Source organism: Aythya ferina (assembly GCF_964211825.1).
Source record: "Aythya ferina genome assembly, chromosome: W".
NCBI classification, from domain to species: Eukaryota; Metazoa; Chordata; class Aves; order Anseriformes; family Anatidae; genus Aythya; species Aythya ferina.
Genome location: NC_140313.1, coordinates 6,482,005 through 6,506,630, shown reverse-complemented (window position 1 = coordinate 6,506,630; position 24,626 = coordinate 6,482,005). Strand labels below are relative to the sequence as shown.

At 47.6% G+C, this 24,626-nt stretch overlaps 1 protein-coding gene and 2 long non-coding RNA genes across 8 annotated transcripts in view; 1 reads left to right on the top strand and 2 right to left on the bottom strand.

Moving 5' to 3' along the window:
• Window positions 1–3,395, bottom strand: part of LOC311426291 (zinc finger protein 131-like) — a 29,009-nt gene extending 25,614 nt beyond the window's left edge. The window contains exon 1 of one of the 4 annotated variants that reach the window (XM_084502595.1): window positions 1,543–3,395. The gene's annotated coding sequence lies outside the window, so the exon portion shown is untranslated. Of the gene's footprint in view, window positions 1–1,041; window positions 1,069–1,542 lie in introns of those variants that run through there. The other 3 variants (XM_084502592.1, XM_084502594.1, XM_084502593.1) reach the window with 3 other exon arrangements.
• The window catches only part of LOC311426372, a 265,382-nt gene that overhangs the window by 193,457 nt on the left and 47,299 nt on the right, over window positions 1–24,626 (top strand). The gene's annotated exons all lie outside the window — the stretch shown is intronic.
• On the bottom strand, window positions 4,075–6,203 carry LOC311426407. Its single transcript, XR_014686719.1, has 2 exons — window positions 5,046–6,203; window positions 4,075–4,992 (listed from the first exon to the last, which is right to left on the bottom strand). It is a non-coding gene; the product is annotated as an uncharacterized lncRNA (long non-coding RNA).

Here is a 24,626-nt window from a genome sequence, read left to right as displayed (position 1 = left end):
GTTTAAAACCATTCCCCTTTGTCCTATCACTAACAACACATGTAAGCAGGCGTTCCCCCTCCTGTTTATATGCTCCCTTTAAGTACTGAAAGGCCGCAATGAGGTCTCCCCAGAGCCTTCTCTTCTCCAAGCTAAACAAGTCCAGTTCCTTCAACCTTCCTTCATAGGAGAGGTGCTCCAGCCCTCTGATCATCTTAGTGGCCCTCCTCTGGACCCATTCCAAGAGCTCCACATCCTTCTTGTGCTGGGGGCCCCAGGCCTGCACACAGTATTTCCGGTGGGGTCTCACAAGAGCAGAATAGAGGGGGACAATCACCTCTCTCTCCCTGCTGGCCACCCCTTTTTTAATGCAGCCCAAGACACAGACGGCCTTCCAGGCTGCAAGCGCGCACTGCTGGCTCATGTCCAGCTTCCCACCCAGCAGGACCCCCAAGTCCTTCTCCACATTCATTTTGATTCATGTTGAGCTTCTCGTTAATTAACACCCCCAAGTCCTTCTCCTCAGAGCTGTTCTCAATCCATTCTCTGCCCAGCCTGTATTTGTGCTCAGGACTGCCCCAACCCAGGTGCAGGACCTTGTACTCGGTCTTTTTGAACTTCACGAGGTTTGCATAGGCCCCCCTCTCAAGCCTGTCCAGGTCCTTCTGCATGGCATCCCTTCTTTCCAGCACATCCACTGCGCCACATAACTTGGTATCATCAGCCAATTTACTGAGGGTGCATTCAATCCCACCATCCATGTCAGCATCAAAGATGTTAAACAGCACCAGTACCAATACTGACACCTAAGGAACATCACTCTTTACTGACCTCCATGACTTCTCTGGGCAACCTGTTCTAGTGTCTCAGCACCCTCATAGTAAAAGATTTAGATTGGTTATAAGGAGGAAATTCATCTTCCTTTAGCTTAAAGCCATTTTCCCTTGTCCTATCACTAGACTCCCTGATAAACCTTTCCCTTGCTGGAACAGAGGCCCATACACCCCTCCCGGTACCACATTTCAGCTCCCTGCCACGCCCAGCCGACGCGCCGAGAAGTACCCCCCACAGACGATCGACACCGCTCGCAGAGGCTCCGCAAAACCAACTAGCAGCTGCGCCTGCCTCCTCTGAGCTTCAGTCCGCGCGCCCCGTGCCCAGCCACAGTCCCATTGGCGAACACTGATAGCAGTCAGCGCAAGCCCTGCCAATGGCAAAGCGACGGCAGAGCCCGCCCCAGGCAGAAAAGCCAATGAGCGCCCGCCAAGTCCCAGGAACAGGAGAAAGCGGAAGGCCTACCCTGCACCGAGCGTCCGCAAGGCACGGTCGCTCTGATAACAGTGCGGACAGCCGCCGGTAAGCGCAAGTATCTCATGGGGGGTGTCCCTGACGCGGGGACCCAAACGACCGGTGTCGGCCCGAACCATGCGTCTGGGAACACCACCACCTCGTTAGCCGTTATTACGCCATCAAAGCGCGCATTAAATCGATCCGTTTTCAATTCCCGGCCAGGTTACGCTCTAATAGCGCTCACGCACTTCGCACAGTCCTCTCAGTACTCACCACGAAGAACTTTCGCCCTGCCGTTCCTGTTCGTTACCGCTTCGTGCTCCTCGGCTCGGTGGAAAGCGGGGCAGGCGCTGGCTAATCGCGACTCGTATTCCCAGCCTGCACCATGCGGTGGAAGTGACGGCATAATCACCTTTCACACAACAAAGGGCGAGGAGGTGGGGCTCGCTGGCCTGGTGCGTTATTGTAGGTGTAGTCTGAGAGGGGCACTGCCATGAGAAGTCGCGGCCAGGACCTTTTGCGGAGCTTTCGGTCTGGACTTGTGTGGAATAATTGCCTAAGGTGACTTGAAAACTAAACTGATATTCACATTTTAAAGAAAATCTATAGCACTGAAGAAGCTTTAAGGGTGGAGTGTAGCCACAATACCTAAGCGTTCCCTAGGCCTCCAACCTTAGATGCTATTGCGCTGGGGGAGCCTGGTGTGCTGACTCTAAGGAATAGTACGGACTGCAGAGCGGAGTGGAGACACCGCGGCTAGGCTCTGTGACCAGATGGGAACTTGATTGTTCTTGTACACACCGAGACCAATAAGCTGTACTTTTTGCTACCCTGAGCCAACAACCTGTCATGTTTTTGACAAAATGCTGTACTCTAGTGAACTTTTGCTCATTATAATATCATTTTAATACCAAAACACACCTCCATCCCAAAAGCTACCCGCCCTCCAAGGTGCAACCACCCCTCACTGAGCACACGCTCTGAATTTCTCAGAGCCTAGACCTGTAGAGGAATGGTTAACTGAAATAGGTCAAGTAGACATAAAGCAGCTGAGGGATCTTTGAAACAGTAAGAATCCCATGGCCTGCTGTAGCTGAGCAAACCAAGCTGCCAGAGTAACTGTGAGAAGCTCCCACGGCAATGTCTCCCACATCGCCCAATTAAGGAACTCAGAAATATATTGTTACCAGCAGCTGGCCTCAAGGACAAGGTCTACGTGACCGCTAATCACAAGGGGGGTTGTTTTCTTGCAGGTGGGGTTGTTTTCTTATAGTTGTTTGTCTGAGTATTTTTGACCAATAATCTTGTGTGAAACACTGTCTGCCCCTGTCAAGTTCACTATAAAAGTTAGGCTATTCGGGCAATAAAATGGAGCAGCATGATCTGACTCAACTGGTGTCTGTCGTGCTTTCGGCTGTGCTTCGCAACACAGACCTTTAAACGAAAATGAGAAAACTTTGCACCAATGGTAGTTGAAAAGTCCTTGACTTAGTGTAAGCAGTGTTCTGCAACAATTAAAACATCAGTGTGTTATCAACATTATTCTCATCCTAAATCTAAAACACAGCACCATACCAGCTACTAGGAGGAAAATTAACTCTATTCTAGCTGAAACCAGGACAATGTCCTATTAGTGGTATCACAGTAACAGTCATGCAGATAATGATGAATTAATTTTGATAGAACCGGACAAGCACAGTGGTGTGATGAAATCAGAAGGGACTTCAGCATGCGACAATCCAACACCATCTGTTCTGCCCTGAAAGACTGTTACAAAAGATGGAGCCCAAAGTCAGTCAAAGGGGATGTGATATACCCATTCAGTGCCATGCCTCTTGGCCTAGGACGTGACAAGATTGTTTCAGAAGTGAATCCCATTGTTGGACTCAATTCTCTCTGGTATATCAAGACACCACAGAACTTGCCTTTCCAGGCCCAAGATGGTGTTTCCGGTAGTGGCATGTAATGCTTGCCTTGGAGTGTCTGTGGGAGGACTCACCATATAGAAAAAATAGCCACCAGGCCCCACTCAAAATACTTCATCTTTCAAGTCACTCGATATAGAGGACTCGCAAGCTAACTATAGCCAGGAACATGCATTCTTCAGAACCCCGCAAGGTCTAGGAAAGATTGTGTTTCCTTTTTGCTAGTTGGTGGAGACATAGCAGTTATTTTGTTGATCACATCCATTGGGATGTGGTGATGTCCATCTTGCTATTCTACCCCCAAAAACTATTTCCTGTGCAGGTCTCTTGACCTTACTCTGTTTAATGACAAAACCAGCTTTCAGGAGAATTTCAATTATTTTCTTCCCTTTCTCAAAAACTTCTGCTGTGTCATCCTGTTGCGAAGCACGGACGAAAGCATGACAGACACCAGCAGAGTCAGATCATGCTTCACCATTTTATTGCCCGAATAGCGCAACTTTTATAGTGAATTTTACAGGGGTGGACAGTGTTTCACACAAGATTATTGGTCAAAAGCACTCAGACAAACCGTTAAGAAAATAACACCACCTGCAAGAAAAGAACCCCCCTTTTGATTAGAAGTTAGGAAAACAACCCCCTTTGTGCTTAACGGTCACGGTCACGTAGACCTAGTCCTTGAGGCCAGCTGCTGATAACAATATTATCTGAGTTCCTTAATTGGGTGATGTGGGAGTCATTGCAGTGGGAGCTTCTCACAGTTACTCTGGCAGCTTGGTTTGCTCAGCTACAGCAGGCCCTGAGATTTCTAAGGCCTACCCCTGGTTGCTTAAAGCAAGCTTAGATCGAACAATTATGCCAATTCCCAACAATTCCCCCATTTTCTTTTTGTACAAGCAGTACTTGGTTTTACATCAGATGTCGAATACGCAACATAACACAACTATACAACTTAACCCTAATAACACTATAATTACTGTAAGCACTTAATGGTAACACAATCTAATAGTAAGTAACACAACTTAATAGTAACACACTTAAACCTAGTCACTTGATGGTGATCGAAGGCTGTTCTTGATAGTCCTTGAGGTGTCACAGCCCACGTCATTGTCAGAATGATTATCAGGAACCTCTTCATGGTCGTCTTCGGCGTGTGCAGATTCTAAAACTGCTTCAGTCCACTTTGCAGTGATCCACTGGGTACCTGTTCCCGGCATCACTTCAAAATCCCTATAACATTTTGCAAGTAACCCTTTAACCACATTTATCACAATACTACGTGTAATGATGATTGACACCACAATGAACAGAATCCTTAATCCCCCTTTGACTAATCCCAGTAACCATCTATGCATTGTTTCAAACAAATCAGTGAACCATTGATTGAAAGGATTGATACCATATTGACTCTTTCTCATGTGCTCTTTCAGGAAAGTAATGAATTTGTGAGTTGAAAAGGTCTAAACAGTACATTCCCTTAAATTTCTCCAAGTGGCTACTTCAAACAATGACTCCGTACTAGTGAAACTTGATTTTGCTCGACCGATCGCAACTAGCCCTGCTAGTTGCTTACAATCGACTCCCCGTTTTTCTAACAGCGCTGTAATAAATCCATTTCCTCTGATTTTTGCCGGCACCAATTTCCTATGCTTTTAGCCTGCCCTATGGTTATATCCCGGGATCCTGCACTGTGGCAACAATAACCTGTACTAAGGCTATATTCCGGAATCCTGCACTATGGCAACAATAACCTGAACTATGGCTATATTCCGGAATCCTGCACTATGGCAACAATAACCTGTACTGTGGCTATATCCCGGGATCCTGCACTGTGGCAACAATAACCTGTACCATGGTTATATTCCGGAATCCTGCACTATGGCAACAATAACCTGAACTATGGCTATATTCTGGAATCCTGCACTATGGCAATAACCTGCACTAAGGCAATAACCTGCACTGTGGCAAACCTGCACTAAGGCAATAACCTGCACTGTGGCAAACCTGCACTATGGCAATAACCTGCACTATGGCAAACCTGCACTAAGGCAATAACCTGCACTATGGCAAAAGCGCACTCTCACTCACACAGTACACAGCACAATCACACATACAGAGCACAATCGCACACCCAGAGGCCTCTGACACATCTCACTCTCAATCATACCACAACCTCAATCATACCACAAGAATATAATTTAGAATGATAAGCAAACAAATATTGTCTCTCATTGTGTTCCTCGTGAAATGACTTGCAACACTTTGTTTTAAAACCTTACCCTTACACAAATACTTTCAACACAAAATACCTGGACATTTAAGAATAACACACACAATTATTAACACTCCAGTTAGTATCCCTCCAGCAGCTGAAAACATACTGTTTGTCTGCAGCTTCAGGAGATCTTTGTCTGCTCCTGTGGTGAGCAGCTGAGAGTGGAGTCCCCTCCGAACAAAACGCTCAGGGTGCACCTAGGGGCGTCCACACCGCAGCCGATCCCCGCAGCCAAGCAGTTGTTACGTGCGGCCGCAGATGCCACTCCAGGCACTAAAATTGCCAATGCCGCTCTAGCTGCAACCCCACACAATTCAACATTATCATTGCAATCCGGTGCAAGCAATGCCCATTTAGGTCTGGTGATCTCACACAACTGTAACAAGCTAGGAGCAAATACAATGAGTTTATCTAAGTAACATGGACTTCTGATAGCATTTGCAGGGATACCTTGCCAGGCCCTATCCCCACAAATCAGAAAAACATCAGGAGGTAAGGCCAAAGCTGTACAATTGTTCCAAACACTGTAGTTGTTACCCCTTGTCTCCGTGCTATAAACCCCTAAACCCTGCTTAGCAGCGTCATTGTAATCACAGGTGTTATTTGTATTTCTGTACCCATATGGCCCTTTCCAGGTTCCTGTAGCAGGATTCATCTGATAGGCACGGTTACATTCACATTTGTAGCCACCCTTCAGGTTGATACAGATTTGACTACAGATACCAGGGTTTTGGCATTCATCAATATCTCTACAGTTTCTCTTGTCTACAAACTCAAACCCAGCTGGACAGTCACATTCATTTATGATGCATTCCTTCAGGGGCTCATCACCCCAGTCCTTGCAGTTACACACTTTATTGATATCTATGCATTCTCCACTTCTGCACTTGAATTTGCCAGGTCCAGAGCACTGAATAACATTGTTACAGTTTGCTTCATCAGTGCCATCCAGACAGTCTCTCACACCACTGCACTGCCTACTCCCATGGACACAGTTCCCATCTTCACATCTGAACTGGTCTGGCCTGCAGGTCTGAGAAGGGCAGTTAATTTCATCACTTCCATCCTTGCAATCAGGATCTCTGTCACAGTCTTTTTCACCATCACATTTCCAGGACACTGGGATACACCGGGTTGACTGAGGACCACAGCTGATTTCATTTACCCGGCATGCTCTCATATGACACAGCTCAGAACTTTCATCAGACCCATCTTCACAGTCCGCACACTGCCATCTGTTTGGCACACACTGACCACTGTTGCACACAAAGTAAGATTCAGCACACGTCTTCTTCACACAAGCACTCTCATCACTGCCATCTGAGCAGTCTTCACATTTTGTTCTAGCACTGTCGGCAGCAGTGCACAGACAGGCGAGGGCAAGCAGCAGGCAGAGTGCCCCACAGCGCGGCAGCGCCCGCCGCCGCCCTGCACCTGTGTCACTTATACTACTCCTATTACCCGTGCTGTTAGTGTCAGTGGCATCCTCCTGGTACCGTTTCTGTCTTTGTCGCCCCTTACTCTCCCCCTTTTCTTTTTGCCACTGACCATTCACCACAAATGGATGAGACACATGATTACTAGTTAGGAAAGAGAGTGTAACATCTGCTATACGGCTGCAGGCCGTGCCAGCTGCAACCCTAGAAGCTGTTTGTGAAAGAGCCTGCCGGTGGTCATTTGGCAGTGTAATCTGCGTCTCTGCACTCCTGCCCTGCAATAGAGCTAAATCGTCATTAATAGTCTGTAGAATGTGGCAACCCCACGGAATGTTATCCAGAAACATAGTTATAACACCGATCTGGGGACGAATAGTCTTTTTTGCATTGCAAGATAAACCTCTTATAAAAGGAATGCTAGAGAGAAGCAGCACAGCCGCTGCTGCCGCTGCCTCCATGGTTCCGTCAGACAGGCTGCAGGGTCCTGATGTCTGCCCCTCTGCTTTGTGCCGACTCGCCACACGGTGAGGGTCGGCTGACGTTGTCCACTGACGCCTCTGGTCTCCCATAGCAACTCGATATCGGATGTTCCGCATCACACCGCGATTACTTCAATTTCCCTCGTTTTCCGCGGCTCCTTTTCCCCCGTCTCTCCGCGATTCCTTTTCCCGCGCTTCCCCGCGGATCTTTTCCCACGCTCCCCACGGTTTCCTTTCCCCGTGTCTTACCGTGAGTCCTTTGTACAGTGTTTGCGGCTCGGTGTCTGGTTACGGCGCCGGTCCGATGTCCGCTCCGATGTCCACTCCGATGTCCCGCGCCGCTCCGATGTCTCGGTCTCGGCGCTGTGATGTCGCGGCGCCGCTGGTCCCCGGCGGCACTGGTCCCGGCGCCGCGCCGATGTCCCGGCGCCCGGCGCCGCTGGTCCCGACGCCGCTGGTCTCCTGCTCTACCTGCGTTCGGATGTGCCGGCGCCGCTGGTGTCCCGTTGCGCTGGTGTCCCGCTGCGCTGCGATGTTCGCCCCGGCGCCGCTGCGATGTCCGTGCTCGGCTGCGATGTCTGCTCCGGTGCTGCGATGTCCTGCTCCGGTGCGATGTCTGTCCCGCTGCGATGTCCTGTTCAGGCCCTGTTCAGGTCTCCCGCTGCGATGTCCTGTTCAGGTCCTGTTCAGGTCTCAGCCTGTTCGGGCGCCATTTGTTGCGAAGCACGGACGAAAGCATGACAGACACCAGCAGAGTCAGATCATGCTTCACCATTTTATTGCCCGAATAGCGCAACTTTTATAGTGAATTTTACAGGGGTGGACAGTGTTTCACACAAGATTATTGGTCAAAAGCACTCAGACAAACCGTTAAGAAAATAACACCACCTGCAAGAAAAGAACCCCCCTTTTGATTAGAAGTTAGGAAAACAACCCCCTTTGTGCTTAACGGTCACGGTCACGTAGACCTAGTCCTTGAGGCCAGCTGCTGATAACAATATTATCTGAGTTCCTTAATTGGGTGATGTGGGAGTCATTGCAGTGGGAGCTTCTCACAGTTACTCTGGCAGCTTGGTTTGCTCAGCTACAGCAGGCCCTGAGATTTCTAAGGCCTACCCCTGGTTGCTTAAAGCAAGCTTAGATCGAACAATTATGCCAATTCCCAACATCATCCCACACAAGGATGTTGTCAGTATACTGCAGATGTTCGGGAGCTTCACCCTCTTCCAGTGCTGCCTGGATCAGTCCATGGCAAACAGTAGGGCTGTGTTTCCACCCCTGGGGCAGTTGATTCCAGGTGTACTGGAGGCTCCTCCAAGTGAAAGCAAATTGTGGCCTGCATCCTGCTGCCAGAGGGATGGAGAAAAATGCATTAGCAATATCAACTGTGGCGTACTACTTGGCTGCCTTTGACTCTAGTTCATATTGGAGTTCTAGCATGTCTGGCACTGCAGCACTCGGTGGTGGCATGACTTCGTTCAGGCCACGATAGTCCACTGTCTCCACTCACCATTAGACTTTCGCACTGGCCATATGAGACTATTGAAAGGTGAATGAGTCTTACTGATCACTCCTTAGTTGTCCAGTTGACGAATTAGCTTATGAATGAGAATCAGGGAGTCTCGGTTGGTGTGATATTGCTGCTGGTACACTCTTGTAGTAGCGATTGGCATCTGCTGTTCTTCAACCCTCAGCAACTGTACTGGGTCTGGCTGGGATGAAATTAACTTTCCCTGCAGCAGCCCATACAGTGCTGTGCTCTGCACTTGTAGCTAGAACAGCACTGGTATCACACCAGTGTTTTGTCTACTGCTGAGCAATACTGGCACAGCATCAGGACTCCGTCTAACCACCCCCTCGCGAGAGCCAGCAGGCTGGCGGTGGCCAGGAGGTGGAGAGAGGACATCACCAGGGCAGCTGACCTAAAGCAACCAAAGGGATATTCCATACCATATGATGTCACACTCAGCAATAAAAGGTGGAAAAAGGGAAGGAGAGGGGAGGGGTGGGCTCTCATTATGAAAACGTCTGTCCTCCCAAACAACGGCTACATGTATTTGTGGTGGTTTTACTCAGGTGGGCAGCCAAGCTCCAGCACAACCGCTCTCTCAATCCCCCTCCTCAAAGGGGAAGGGGGAGAAAATAACATGCAAAGTGCTCAAGGGTTAAGATAAGGACAGGGAGCTCACTCAACAGTTATCGTGACGGGCAAAAAAGACTCAGAGTAGGGAAACAGTAAGATTTATTGCCTAATACTAAGAGCTAGAGAAGTGAGAAACAAAGGAAAGAAACCAAAGATGCCTTCCCCCACCAACTTCCTGCTCCAACCTGGGTCCCCCATGGGCAGCAGCTCCTGACAGGTCACCTGCTCTTGTGTGGTCTCCTCTCCACGGGCTACATGTCCGGCCCGGAATCTGCTCCAGCGGGGTTCTCCACAGGCCGCAGCCTCCTTCAGTGCAGGTCCACTTGCTCCACTCTGGTCTCCTCCACGTACTACAGCGTGGAACCCTGCTCCACCGTGGTACACCATTGGCTGTAGGGAGACAACCTGCTTCAGCATGGTCCTCACCACAGGCCGCAGGGGACTTTGACTCCGGCGCCTGGAGCACCTCTCCCCCTCCTTCTTCACTGACCTTGGTGTCTGCAAGGCTGTTTCCCACTCCTCTCACTGTCCCAGCTGCTGTGTGGCAGCATTTTTTTTGTTTTGTTTTGTTTTGTTTTTTTCCTTTCTTAAATATGCTCTCACAAATGCACAAAGTCAGATTCAGCACACATCTTCTTCACACAAGCACTCTCATCACTGCCATCTGAGCAGTCTTCACATTTTGTTCTAGCACTGTCGGCAGCAGTGCACAGGCAGGTGAGGGCAAGCAGCAGGCAGAGCGCCCCGCAGCGCGGCAGCGCCCGCCGCCGCCCTGCACCGTCACCTGTGTCACTTATACTACTCCTATTACCCGTGCTGTTAGTGTCAGTGGCATCCTCCTGGTACCGTTTCTGTCTTTGTCGCCCCTTACTCTCCCCCTTTTCTTTTTGCCACTGACCATTCACCACAAATGGATGAGACACATGATTACTAGTTAGGAAAGAGAGTGTAACGTCTGCTATACGGCTGCAGGCAGTGCCAGCTGCAACCTTAGAAGCGGTTTGTGAAAGAGCCTGCCGGTGGTCATTTGGCAGTGTAATCTGCGTCTCTGCACTCCTGCCCCGCAATAGAGCTAAATCGTCATTAGTACTAGTTATAACACCGATCTGGGGACGAATAGTCTTTTTTGCATTGCAAGATAAACCTCTCATAAAAAGAATGCTAGAGTGAAGCAGCACAGCCGCTGCTGCCGCTGCCTTCATGGTTCCGTCAGACAGGCTGCAGGGTCCTGATGTCCGCCCGTCTGCTATGTGCCGACTCGCCATACGGTGAGGGTCGGCTGCCGGTGTCCACTGACGCCTCTGGTCTCCCGTAGCAACTCGATCTCTCGGCGCCGCTCCGGGCTCCCGGCCTGTTCAGGTCTCAGCGAGTCCGGATCTCAGCGAGTCCAGGTCTCGGCCTGTGCGGGCCTCAGCCTGTTCGGGTGTCATATGTTGCAGGAAACACGGCCGAAAGCATGACAATGGAGTCAGATCATGCTCCCGCCTTTTTCTTGTCACACTCAAAACATTTAAGAGCAAAAATAGGATCACAAGATACACTGCCAGGCCCATATATTAGGCACCACCACTCAAAACTTGGATAAAACAGCACTTCTTTTCATTCTGTCATGCACTTCGTTCATCTCTGCCCACTCCCTTTGCAGAGAGTACGGAACCACGGATCGGAACTCTGCACTCGCTTTGCATCTCACTCACACAGCACAATTGCACACAGAGGCCTCTAGCACATCTCATTCATACCACAAGAATATAATTTAGAATGATAACCAACCAAACACATATTGTCTCTGACTGTGTTCTTCGTGAAGTGACTTGTAACACTTTGTTTCAAACCCTTACATTTACACAAATACTTTCAACACAAAATACCTGGACATTTAAGAACAAGACATACAATTATTAACACTCCAGTTAGTATCCCTCCAGCAGCTAAAAACATACCGTTTGTCCGCAGCTTCAGATCTTTGTCTGCTCCCGCGGTGAGCAGCTGAGAGTGGAGTCCCCTCTGAGCAAAATACTCAGGGTGCACCTAGGGGCGTCCGCGCCGCAGCCGATCCCGCAGCCGAGCAGAGTGTCTCCTGCCTGGCTCACCAAAATGACTCACAGAAAGCTGACTCCACAATCAGTAAGATTGTAAAGTAGGTATGTTTACTCAGTTCTGGGCGGCACCGGGGGGGGGTAGTCCCACCAAAGTCGTGCACGCCTAATGTGGCAACTTGCTTTGGTTATATCTAGTAAAGAGTTACATATACATGAAGTTTCCCAACACTCCTATACATATGCATAACCTGTCCCTTTGTGAACAGTCCTCCTTATCTCAGACCCCTTGGTTAAAGTCCGAATCATGAGGTTATTTTGATCTGGTTCTCGGGGTCCGAGGGGCTCCTGTAATCTGGAGGTCTAAGCGCAACACAAACACAGTACATCACAAATGTAGCACATATTCATTCTTAATCAATCGCTCTCTAATTTCTAATTCCAATGTTTCAGCTGCAGCATACTTGCTCTCTTCTGGATCCACGGTTATTCTACTATTAACATTAATGTTCAAAGCCTGACAGACCCAGTCCTCCGTGGACCCAAATATCGACCAAAATACATGGGGTCTTAAGGGTTCTTTTGGTCATTCTATCATATAATAATGGACCATTTTTAATTTATTCTTTCATTTTCTGGGGCCCCTATTGTTCCAATTTCTAATCATTATTCCTAATGGACTTTCTGGTATTTTTCTCCCTTTCTTCTGGTCCTTGGTCTTCAATTCTGTCTGACCCATGTAGGAATTTTACTATGGCAATTCCCACAGCCCTTGTTTACCTTAGTAAGAGTGTCTTGCAGGGGGTTTAGGACCTATCACCCACCCACGTATCCCGAAATTCTATAGAAACCACTTCTATAGAATCACTCCCTTCACCGGCCAAACCCCCCCCAGGAGATTAGAACCGGTGAGAAAATAAAAAGACCTCCACACTGACTTTAGAAGTCTCAGTTACACTCTCACACACACAAACACTGGCAACCGCACCTTTACCCAACTGGACGGTATCCACTTACGACTCAGTTGTCTTCGTCCAGAATCCAACCGGACGGTATCCACAAGAATCTCTGCCGTCTTCGTCCGGGATCGAACTGGACGGTATCCACAAATGACTGTCGTCTTTGTCTGGTTCAATCCTGGACACCGGAATCCAGCCGAACGGTATCCAAACGACCCTGTCATCTTCATCTGGATCTTCGCGCGCAGAATTACGGGCAAAAAAAACAGCCGGCAAGGGAGCTCAAAAAAAATCAAATTCTTTGCTTACCTTTATTCAGGTTCAGGATGGCATTAGTCCCGATCCTGACTCAAACAGGAGCCACCAAATGGTGGGGCGCCTCTCCTAGATCAAATCAGAATTCAGGAACCATAGCCATCCCGGACGAGCCCCCAAATTGTTAGAAATGGCTCAATCTTCAAAATAGGATTAAATAAAAAAATAGGATTTATTAAAAGAATAGAGGTAAGCAAACAGCGCTGGGTGCACCAGGAGTCTCCGCTCCACCAGGACGCACCCCAGTTACATCAAGTAGCTGATTTTTATGCTCCTAAGCTAATACATATTCATTACTACTTCTAAAAAAAAACAGGTTATTATAATTAGCTTCCGGGGTCCAGTCCCTCCTACTGGAGCATACGCATCAGTCTCCGGTGGTCCCTCTGGGGGTCTCTAGGGGTCTTTCATGCTGAAGGCTCGTAGTCTTCCTCTCCAAGTTTTTTTCTCGTCCTTCCCCTTTGTACTCCCTTGGCACCGTATCAAGTTTATAGAACATCCCCTGCAGGTCTTGTCTCCCAGCCGTCCTTCAGCTTCTTTTTTTCTTCTTCTTAATCTCTTGGCCACCTGGCCAGATACCAGAGGTTTGCATAGTATCCCATAACAGTCACTAGTTGTTATCAGTTGTTCTGAAACCCCCAGACATCAAAGACTTCATACAAACACAAATAACTTTCTTATTGACACTTCACCAGTAATTAAAACATTCTTCACCAGCCATTCACAGGGACAGTCACACCTATAGCAGTGTTAAGTTAATCTCAAAGAAGACAAAAAAAAGGCTGTAACTGTTAGAAATAGAAGTCCGGAATAACAAAAGCAAACAGGTTCATAAATTTGAGGAGTATTTTCTGAAGACTTGATAAATTGACTAGAATGAGGGGGAGACTGGGACACACTGCATCTGTGGTTCAAGAATTAAATTGCCAGTGCAGGGCCCAGAGGCAGACAGGACTGTTCTTTATGGACACGAATTGTTAAAACATTCCTAACACTAGATGATTCTGTGATTCTGTGAACTCATGTGACAGGCCCCAAGGCTGGGCCAGGGAAACAGACGGTACCAGTGTCAATTGTACCCGTATCCAAGATGAAACAATTGATGAGAAAGGTAGTTTAGAAAGCAGCGGAACTCCTACTCATTCTGGGGAGGAAGAAGACAATGAGGCAAGCTACTCCAAAGTGTCTGGGCCATCAGAGGAGCAGGAAGACAAAGAGGAAGATATCATAAGAGCATCAATAACTACCCGAGGTCCATCCCAGCGTGAGCTATGAGTTATGTCAAAAGATTTCAGTCATCGTCCAGGTGAGCACCTTGTCCCCTTGAAGCACTTTTCAATTGGACCAAAAATGCAAACTATAGCAAACCAATTAGTATGAAAATGTCCTGTATGCTGTGCTAACAACCCCAAGATTCAGCCAAAACCACCACGAGGGGAGACAAGAAAAGTAATGAAGCCTGAGGAATATTGGCAAGTGGACTGAATTCCCTAGGGAAGGACTGTATCAATATCTTCTAGTACTGGTGGACACATTCACTGGATGGCCAGAGGCCTTCCCCTGCTGAACTAATAAAGCTAGGGAAGTTGGATAGGCTTTATTGAAAGAAATAATCCCATGCTTTGGAATACCAGAGGGATTTTCCTCAGACAATGGACCTCATTTTATATCACAAGTAGTAAAAGAAATATCAGGGCATTACATTTTAAGTGGGATTTGCATACTGCTTGGAGACCACAATCGAGTGGGCAGGTAGAAAGAATGAATCAAACACTAAAAAGACAGTTGACTAAAATTTGCCAGGAAGCTCAGCTAAAATGACCAGAAGCCCTACCAATAGCTCTGATGAGAATTAGGATAGCCCCCAGAGCTAAAGAAAAAGTGATCCTATTTGAATTATTATATGGCAAACCATATCCAATAAATGAATTGGTGACAAAAGGGAGTCAAATGCATGTTGGGGGGGGGGGAGGGTTGGGTCAGACAATATTTGCTATCTTTGTCTGCCATGTTGTCTTCTCTCCATAGATATGTACAGGAGCAATTATCAATTCCATTGGATGTTCCGGTACACCCATTCTGACCTGGACATCAGGTATTGATTCGAACCTGGAAAGATGAGCCTCTGAAGGAGAAGTGGAAAGGACCCTACACTGTCTTGCTCCACACCTACACTGCAATCAAGGCGGAAGGGATCAAATCATGGATTCTCTGCACTCATGTGAAGGCAGCACCACCACCAGAAGAGGAGAAGCAAGACCTACCATCAAAAGAAGCAAAAGAGACTTTGTGGCAAGTAGAAACGACCAAGGACTTGAAATTGCTGTTTAAAAGGACAAAATTATTTCTGTTCTGATTAGAATTTCCTTAACAGGGTTGACTTATAGTTCCAATGCTTGGACACAGAACTCTATAGTTCAGTTAGATTTAAATTTAACCCGTTTTGCAAATGCAAACCTCACCAAGTAATGTTAGAGAAACAAGATATACATGTAGATAATATAGAGTATTTCTTCAAGTTAGCAGAAATGGACAAGAACTATGTAGTGAGAACTATGAAGCCTAAAAGTGAGGTTAATAGTCTCAAAGGGGGGAAACTGTAGTCCCAAAGCTGGAGAAAAAAAGGAAACTTTGAAGAAAATAGGGAGGCCTGTAGCTTGTGTAGTCTTTCTATAGCCTGTGTAGTCTTTTATCTGAGAAAATAAGGAAAGAGAGAGGTAGCCTTGAGCTAGCAGAAGCAAGGAAGATATGGGATAAAAGGTAAAAAACAAGAAGGAGAAAAACAGCTCCAGAGTGACCTATGGTAACTTTTTGCTCATTAATGGTCATTAACATATTAAAATCCACACCCATCAAAATGCTAATGTATGCTAATGTGGGATTTGGTGTTCTCCCCCCACACTGTTCCTCTGTAATGTGCAAACTCAGTAGAGATAAGTTAGGTGAGCTGTAATAGCCAATCAAAAGTAGCCAAAGAGATAGTTTTCACAAGTTTGCTGTATATAAATGACGGTGACTCGAGTCAGAGGTGTGCTTGCTTTGTGAAACATTGCCAAGCACCTGACTCTGCAGAGTTATATAATTAATTAATTAAAAGACCGTTGTGTGGATTTCGAATTTGTGTGCTTATTGGTGCAGCGCACCAGACACGAACCTACGGACAACAGCTTTGGCAACTCAGATGGGACCCTTACATTAGCCTTACCCATTCCACCTCAATGGTATCAGCTTTGGAGGGGAGCAAACCAGAGACCAAGTGTGTACCGGTGATTTTATTGGGGTCTGGACTCGACCCTCCTAGAGTCCAGGGCTGGCGAGTGGTTGTAGTGGGTTTGCATGGCAAGGTTTTGGTAGCAGGGGGCCATAGAGGTGGATTCTGTGAGAAGAATCTAGAAGCTGCCCCATGTTAAATAAGGGCCCCGCTGCTGGCCAAGGCCAAGCCAATAAGTGATGTTGTTTGCACCTCTGTGAGAGCATATTTAAGAAAGGAAAAAAAAAAAAACAATACAAAAAACTGCTTCCTCACAGTGAGAGGAGTGGGAAACAGCCTTGCAGACACCAAGGTCAGTGAAGAAGGAGGGGGAGAGGTGCTCCAGGCACCGGAGTCAAAGTCCCCTGCGGCCTGTGGTGAGGACCATGCTGAAGCAGGTTGTCCCCCTGCAGCCCATGGTGTACCACGGTGAAGCAGGGTTTCACGCTACAGCCTGTGGAGGAGACCACGGTGGAGCAAGTGGACCTGCACTGAAGGAGGCTGTGGCCTGTGGAGGACCCCCACCAGAGCAGATTCCGGGCTGGACCTGTAGCCCGTGGAGAGGAGACCACACAAGAGCAGGTGACCTGTCAGGAGCTGCTGCCCATGGGGGACCCATGTTGGAGTAGTTTGCTCCTGATGTATGGACCCCGTGGTATGGACCCATATCTGGAGCAGTTCTTGAAGAGCTGCTGCCTGTGGGAAGCCCATGCAGGATCAGTTTGAGAAGGACTGCATCCTGTGGGAGGGACCACACTTTGGAGCAGGGGAAGAGAGTGACCGAGAAGGAGCGGCGGAGATGAAGTGCTACAGACTGACCACAACCCCCATTCCCCCGTTCCCCTGCACTGCTCAAGGGGAGGAGGTGGATGGAGGGAAGGCATCTTTGGTTTCTTTCCTTTGTTTCTCACTTCTCTAGCTTGTTAGGAATAGGCAATAAATCTGACTATCTCCCTACTCTGAGTCTGTTTTGCCCATCACAATTATTGTTGAGTGAGCTCCCCGTCCTTATCTCAACCCTTGAGTCCTTTGCATCATATTTTCTCCCCTTCATCTTTGAGGAGGGGGAGTGAGAGAACGGCTGAGGTGGAACTCGGCTGCCCACCCTAGTAAAACCACCACAGTGGTACAACCGCGCAACGGTCTGAGGAATCCAGCAAATGTCTGGTGTCGTGGTTTAACCCGGCCGGCAGCTAAACACCACACAGCCGTTCGCTCACCCTCCCCCCTCCCTCTCTGGGACGGGGGAGAGAAATGGAAAGTGAAGCCCGTGAGTTGAGATAAAGACAGTTTAATTAGACAGGAAAATAATAATAACAAAACAAAAAAAAATAATACAAAGATGATAATAGTACTACTACTAATAATATGTACAAACAAGTGATGCACAATGCAATTGCTCACCACCCGCTGACCGATGCCCAGCCTAACCCCGAGCAGTCCGGCCCCCTCCCCCGGCTAGCAACCCCTATATATTGTTTAGCATGATGTCAGATGGTATGGAATACCCCTTTGGCTAGTTTGGGTCACCTGTCCTGGGTCTGTCCCCTCCCAGCTCTTACTGCACCCCCAGCCTGCCTGTTGGCAGGACAGAGCGAAAGGCTGAGATTTCCTTGGCTTGGTATAAGCACTGCTCTGCAACAATTAAAACATCGGGGTGTTATCAGCACTCTTCTCATCCTAAGCCAAAACACAGCATTCCACCAGCTACTAGGAAGAAAATTAATTCTGTTCTAACTGAAACCAGGACATCTGGGGATCAAGGGGAAGTTACTGGACTGGTGAGTAGAATTTCTATCTTCCTATGGGTATATGGAGAGCAGATTGTCAGCCTCACATTTAGACGCTGTGATTTAGCAAGAACGGGAAATAGCCCCGTGAGCTACCAGGATAAAGCCGAGTGTGAGCAGCTGCTAGAGGAAATGGGAAGCAGTCAGTCCAGAACACCCCCTCCATTCTTCCTCCTGGGATGCATCCTCAGAAATTGGTCTAAATTTGGTGGTGGTTATTTGATAAAGGATAAAATGAGGCACTACTGTAATCAGGAGTGGACTCAGATTAGATGGTGGAGAACGATGGCCAGAAATTGGATCCTTTAAGTATGATACCATATGGTAATTGCTGTTATTTTGCCGGTGGGGAGGAAAATGAGATGAAGTGATGTATGTTAGTCCTTTCCTGTCACTGCATCGGGACTTGCAAAATCAGATGGAGTGTGGATTGTGGGAAGATCATGCTATGTTATGCGCTGAAAAGAAAGGGAAAAAAAGAGAATTGTAAACCCACTAAAATTTATCCAAGTCTAGAACAAGAATAAGTTCAGTTTTTGGTACCCTCAGCACTACCACTGCAGTGTGGACTAGAGGCTTCCCCTACCTCTGGGACTTCTGTGGGGACACCAGAGACTTCCCCTGGGAGTTGGATTTCTGAGGTCTCTACTAGGACATCAGGAATCTTCCCCAAAACTCAGACTGCAGGTGGTTAGGTGGTTCTGCAGAGGTTTCTGCAGGGACAGAGGTTTCTCCTGAAGCTGTGAGTATCTCTGTGGGCATGTCTGTGGGTATTTCTGCAGCAGGTGTTTTGGCAGACGTTTCATCGGGGACATCAGGAATCATTCCTGGGGCTCAGACTGTAGAGGTCCCCACAGGGACAGAGATCACTCCTGGGACTCAGGCTGCAGAGATTCCTATGGAAACATCGGAGTCCTCCCCTGAGGCTCGACTTGCAGATGTTTCTGTAGGGACATCAAAGACCCATCCTGAGGCCCAGGATGATTAATTATAGCCCAGTAGCACTTCCAACCCAAAAAAGGGTAGGGCCAATTATCCAGGCTCCGTTAAGACAGGCAGTGGGACCAGAAGGAGAACCTATTTTTGTTCATATTCTGTTTACAACATCGGATTTGTTAAACTCTCTGTTGGACCTTATAGGGAGAATCTGGCAGAAATGTTTTTAGAAACTATTATGATTTCCCATTGTCGTGGTTCCACTCAAGTGGGCAGCCAAGCTCCACCACAGCCGCTCTCTCACTCCCCCTCCTCAAAGAGGAATGGGGAGAAAATATGTGAAAAGGGCTCAAGGGCTGAGATAAGGACAAGAAAATCACGCAATAATTATTGTAACGGGCAAAACAGACTCAGCATAAGAAGATAGTAAGATTTATTGCTCATTACTAACAAGCTAGAGAAGTGAGAAAGAAAGGAAAGAAACCAAAAGCACCTTCCCCATCATCCACCCTCTTCCACCTCCTCCCCCCGAGCGGCGCAGGGGAACGGGGGAATGGGGGTTATGGTCAGTCTACAGCACTTCTTCTCTGCCGCTCCTTCACGGTCACTCTCGTCCCCTGTGCTGTGGGGTCCCACCCACGGGATACAGTCCTTGATGAACTGATCCGGCGTGGGCTTCCCACAAGCAGCAGCTCTTCCAGAGCTGCTCCAGATATGGGTTTGTACCACGGGGTCCATCCCTCAGGAGAAAACTGCTCCAACCTGGCTCCCCTACGGGCAGCAGCTCCTGCCAGGTCACCTGCTCCTGCATGGGCTCCTCTCCACGGGCTACAGGTCCGTCCCGGAATCTGCTCCGGCAGGGGTCTTCCACAGGCGGCAGCCTCCATCAGTGCAGGTCCACCTGCTCCACCGTGGTACTCCATGGGCTGCAGGGGGACATCCTGCTTCACCATGGTCCTCACCACAGGCCACAGGGGACTTCTGCTCCGGCGCCTGGAGCACCTCTCCCCCTCCTTCTACACTGACCTTGGCACCTGCAAGGCTGTTCCTCACTCCCTTCACTCTCCCAGCTGCTGTGTGGCGCAGCGTTTTTTTCCCTGTCTTAAATATGCTCTCACAGAGGCGCAAAACAACATCGCTTATTGGCTCAGCTCTGGAAAACAATGGGGCCCTTCCCAAACATGGGGCAGCTTCTAGATCTTTCTCACAGAAACCACCCCTATGGCCCCCTGCTACCAAAACCTTGCCACGTAAACCCACTACACCCATAACCCTAACTGGGGGGATATGCAAGTCCTGTTAAACACATTATTGACTGTAGAAGAAAAGAGAATGGTCGTAGAGAAAGTTCAGGCAGAAATGAAGAACTTGTACCTGAAAGAGGATGTAGAAGAATTGTTACCTGTTAAGAAAGATGCTAAGTGGGACCCAAGTACTAGCAGGAGTCAGCGATTAATAGAACAATATCGACAATTAATCCTATATAGGATTCAACACAGAGTACCAAAACCAAGAGACCTCTCTAAATTATATGAGGTCCGCCAGGGCCTGGATGAGAATGCATCTGCTTTTTATGAACTCCTGTAAAACAGCCAGAAAGTGGACAGATTTAGATCCAGATGAGCAGGTGAATGATTGACTGTTTGCCATGCTGTTCATAGGGCAATCAGCCCTAGACATTAGGAAAAAGCTGCAAAAGATAGAGGAGGTGGATGGAAGAATGTCAATGTCACAGCTGATCGACAAAACCTATAAGGTTTATAACAGCTGGGAAGCAAAGGAAGACAGGGAGAGAATGAAAGTACAGGAGTCACTGATAGCAGTGGCTGTGAGAGATGGAGGTAGGAGTAGGGGTGAACGAGAGGAATTTTCAGGGAGGCAAGGGCAAGAAAAGGCAAGAGAGGCACAGAAAACGACTTTCTTGGTCCCTAACCAGTGTGCTATCTGCAAGAAGGAGGGGCACTGGAAGAAAGAATGTCTGCTGAGGAAGAAAAAGAAAACAGCAGACAGTGAGAAATGAGAGCAGGTTTTGATTATGCTAGAGGACTCAGACTGAAGGGGACCGGGAGATGAATTTCCTGTCTCCCCGACAGATCCCCTGGTTCCAGTGAAGCTGGGGGGGAAATAATTGATTTTCTCTTAGATAGCAGAGCAACTCATTCAGTAGTAACAGATTACAAAGGACCCTTAAGTAAAACAAAAGTTCGAATTATAGGAGTGACTGGGAAAAGGACTAAGACCCTTTTTACAGGCTATGGATTGTGAGATCGGAGGGAAGGTTTTGATACACCAGTTTTTATATATGCCTGAATGTCCTCTCCCTTTATTGGGAAGAGATCTGGTGCTGGTTGCTCCGATGCTGGGATAGCAGAGCCAATAGCCTGGAATTAGAGGGCAGGGAAGTCAGGCAGCTGGGACCCCTTGGTAGGGAAGGGGGCATTGACAAAGCAATTGGAAAAGGAGCACAAATCTTCAGCCTCTGGAGGTGTCCTGTCAGGTGTGAAGGAAAGGTATCTGAAGGGATGAAAGACACGGACTCCTGATGGCTCTTGAACAGAAGGCATTTACTGCCCTTTTTTCTCCACTACATATACTTTCCCTGTAACCCCATGTGCTGTCCATTTGCCTGAATCGGTCATACAGTTGATTAGAGACCCTCAGACACGAGCTTCAAGCCATCCAGCAATTGGCCACTGCCCAAAGCTCATCTTTAACATTGTAGCCAAGTTAATTTATTGCAACCTTGCTCAGGTTCTTGTTTATAACTCTTATTTCTTCATTGTTTCTAATTCAGGAACGTGTGAAACAGCACAAAGCCACCTGCAAATTCCTTTCCTACAATTCCCCCTTTTTTATTTTCAACCAACCAAACGCTTTCTATAGATTTTTCTAAGCACCGCAGACATTGCAATAAGAAAGCAACAGAGTGAAAATCACAAGCAGAATTAAGATTGTAAAGTATTGTGCCTACTAAAATCTACATCAGTCAACAAGCCACTAAGCTCTAGGGATGTTGCTTTGCAACGATGCTGCTTCTCACTCACACAGCACAATCACACAATCACGCAAAGAGGCCTCTTGCACTTCTCATTCATACCACAAGAAAATATCACTTAAAATAATTTGTCCGCGGCTTCAGGAGGTCCTTGTCTACTCCCGCGGTGAGCAGCTGAGAGTGGAGGCCCCTCCGAGTAAAATGCTCGGGGTGCACCTAGGGGCATGCGCTCCACAGTTGATCCCACAGCTGAGCAGAGCGGCTCCTGGCACAAGGAATGATGCTATTATGGTTCTGTATAATTACACCAAAGAGATGCATTGCAATAAGGAGCGAGCGTGGCATTGATGATTTGTTTCATGGTTTGTTTTTTGCCCGAGCAATTGAACCTTACACATGCTGTTGCTGTTACACTTCCCAGGATATCTAATTCCTGTGGCTCTAGGGGTGCTTGCGGTAAGTAAACAGTCCAATCTTTGTTATCTGCCGGGATCCCCACCAAACATGTCACAAACAGGTCATTAGCACTAGCCAGGGACAGGCACAGTGCTTCTTGTCCTGTCATGTTGGCGAGGGTGACCCATACGTTGTGGTGTGGTTGGATGGAGACCCAGGGTTGGCAATAACCGATGACAGCAGTGTGAAATATGTTCATCTGATTCGTGTCAATATGGAACAGTGCTAGGGCCTCATAATGAAATGTGACCTTCTGTCTTACATACCCTTGTATAAATAACCACAAGTCCAAGAGAAACAGAGTGGTTAGTGTATATAGTTCTTGTATCTTGGAAAAGAATGGTCTAGCAGTTCGCATCGATAGAGGGTTTGAAGGGTAAACCTTGAGACTCGGGTCTGGGAGATAAGAGAATAGGGGGGAGTTTTTTGAGATAACTGCTGACTATTGCACAAGACACAACTTTCTGACATCCAGACCAGAGACTACTAATTAAGGAGAATGGGGGGGAAGCTGAAGAACGACCGAAGCCTGGGAGGAAGACTACGAACCTTCAGTACGAGCGACCCCCAGAGGGATGACCGGAGACTGATACGCATGCATCCGTGGGATGGTTCGGGTCCCAGGAAACTAATTATAATAACCCTGCCTTTTCCAAAAGTGGTGATGAATATGTATTAAAGGGAGTTTAAAGGGAGTGTCTACTATAGGCGGGGCCATTGCCGGTTTTTATTTCCTTTGGGATGCCTAGAGCTGCGAAAGCGACACAGAAGTGAGCCTGGATATGGCAGCTAGTTTCACCCGCTGCGGCTGTCGCCCAAGTAGCATGAGAGAAAGTGTCTACCGATACGTGAATATATTTCAAGAGACCAAATTCTGGAATATGCGTTACGTTGGTCTGCCATAACTGTAAGGACCGTAGACCTCTAGGGTTTACCATTAAAGGCGTGGTTGAAACATGTTGTTGACAGTCAGGACATGTTTGGACAATCAATTTGGCGTCAATGATCGATACAGCGAATTGTTTCGCCAAGACTTTGGTGAATTGATGGAAGAAGGCATGGGATAACCATGCTTCCTCCTTAGGCACCTCAGGCACCGGGGCAGTCAGGGTCATATTAGTTAGCTGGTCAGCGTATGCGTTACCCTCTGGAAAAATACCGGGTAACATGGCGCGGCTCCGCATGTAAATAATACAATATGGGTGCGCTCACTGCTCCACCAAAAATAACAGCTCCTTAAATTTTAGAAACAAGTTTTCCTTTGGGATATGTCTCAAATGTGCCCTCTCAATGCGCTGAGCGACACTTACGGCATATTGCGAGTCTGATATAATATTCAAAGGTACTGTTGGCCAGCACTTAAAAGCCATTATAATAGCATGTAATTCAACTATCTGTGGGGAACCGTGGATCCGCTCAATCTGGTGTTGCCACTTTCCACCTTCTTCCCAAGATACTACAGCTTTGCCTGTTTTTCCGGACCCATATGTAAAGACTGTCCGGCCATCCACTGGTTCCCATTGGCACAACGGCTGCTGTTCAATTTTTATATTATTATAAAAGGAGAATATTTTATGAGATGGATGGTGGGTATCAACCTGTCCGTTGAATCCCGTCGACACTATTTGGAGCTCTAAACTATTCTGCAAGCACTGGGTGAAATAGTCTTTTACTACAGGAATTATAATCAGATTGGGTTCTTCTCCCACTAATTCAAGTATTCTCTCACTTCCTTTCTTTATTAGGACGGCGAACATTTCCAGCCGCGTTGCAATAGTTTTTGAGGGTTGATGGGGTAAAAAGACCCATTCCAGGACCACTAAGGGGTCCTTACAGGAGGGGTCCCATTGCCCAATAATAGCCACTGGTTGTCGTTCTTGATTACAAATATATAATTGAAGGGGGAGGTTCTCACTACGACGATGGCATTACTGTGCTGAGATTCTTTCGTTAACCATTTGCAATGCTTTATGAGCCTCCTCAGTCCATCGCTTTGGGGCATTAATAACAGTGTTTCCCTTTAATAACTCAAAGAGAGGCGCTAATATCGAATTGTCTATCCCACATTGTAGTCTAATCCAGTTTATATTGCCTAGTAATTTCTGTACATCATTCAGTGTCTTAACATCTGCATTAATGGATATCTGCTGTGGTTGAATGGTTTGCTGTAAAATCTTCCACCCCAGATACTTCCAAGGTGCTTGGGTCTGCACCTTTTCAGGTGCAATTTGGAGTCCTGCTGTCTGTAACGCTTGTTTTAAGGCAGGCAGTGCCTCTTGGACCTTATCACTAGAAGGTCCAGCTAGTAGGATATCGTCCATGTAGTGGTATATGTATATCTCCGGAAAGCATTGGCGTA